Raw genomic sequence first — 1,397 nt, 5'->3', positions numbered from 1 at the left:
CCGATCTTGTGAATTTCCGGCTTCAGACTTTTCTTCATAAAATGGAACCTTTCTCTTTTTGTTATCCCTTTCCTTTCTTGACTGCATCCCATTATTCTCAATCAGAGCAGCTTTTTGTACTACTCCCGCATAAGTATCAAGCTCAAACATAGCCACTCTATCTCTGATCCAAGGCTCCAATCCTTGTTGAAATCTCTTCGCTTTTTCCTCCTCAGTGCTGGTATACTTTGTCACAAACCTTGATAACTCGGTGAACTTCTTCTCATACTCCAGTACAAACATATTCCCTTGCTTCAACTCAAGAAATTTAAGCTCCATCTGATTCTGCATGTACTTAGGGTAATACTTTTCCAGAAATAACTTCTTAAATCTTTCCCAAGAAACTTGCTGAGTTGCTTCCATAGCTTTTACTGATTCCCACTAATAGATGACTTCGCCCTTCAAGAAGTAAGTAGCATTTGGGGTCTTCTGATCGTCCCCTAACTGTACCAACTCAAAAGCCCTTTCCATTTCCTTAATCCATGTGTTAGCTATTATTGGATCAGTGGTATCATGAAATGCAGGTGGATTCACATTCTGAAAAGCCTTGAAAGCGACAACTTCTCGAGGTGGTACTGGTGGGTCAGGTGGTTGGTGTGGTTCACGGTTATCTTGGTTTTCAAATCGTTGTTGAAGAGTTAGTTGTTGTTGAGCTATAGCATCAGTTTGTTGTTGCAAAGTTTCCAGTAATCGAAGAATATTTGGATCTGTGGTAGATGTGGTTGTTGGGTTCTTCTTTTTGGGTGGCATGATCCTGAAATAAGAGTTATATGAAAACAGGTATGAATAATGAAATAATTCGAGGGTATCGCAGGGCATTCTTATTTACATATGAGGTCAAGTTTCAAATTAAACAGATATGGTGATGCATATAGAGGCGTAAAATAATAGTGGAGAGCAATTGGAATGATAGTGCATAATAATTGAAATTTTAAGGTCACAATACATCGGGATTAGGACAAAGTCTGATTCTAGGAATAACATGCTTATTTAAAGGAAACCACTAGGAATTCTACGAAGTCTGATAATACAACAACATGGAAGGTAGATAATGGAAAGAACTAAGGCTCTACTCCATCAGAACGGGGCTTGGTAGTCTTCTCCTCTCGAAGCGTCTTCACAATGCTCTGGAGCTCATCCGCCACCATCTGGATTATATACTAGCTGGTGCGGTCTCGGTGCGATGGCATCTCCTCAAGCTTAGTGTTGACGTACTGAACCAAAGTCTCAAGTCTCGCAGTCATCTACTCCTTAGGCTTCCCTTCATAGTTTTGGCTGTCCGGGTACACGTTCTTCAGTCGGTCTATCAGTCGGTCGTACTTGCCCTGAAGCATGTCAAACTCGCACCTCAACTCAGT

The sequence above is a fragment of the Apium graveolens genome, chromosome 6, assembly GCF_009905375.1.
Source record: "Apium graveolens cultivar Ventura chromosome 6, ASM990537v1, whole genome shotgun sequence".
NCBI classification, from domain to species: Eukaryota; Viridiplantae; Streptophyta; class Magnoliopsida; order Apiales; family Apiaceae; genus Apium; species Apium graveolens.
Note: the sequence above shows the minus strand (reverse complement) of the source record.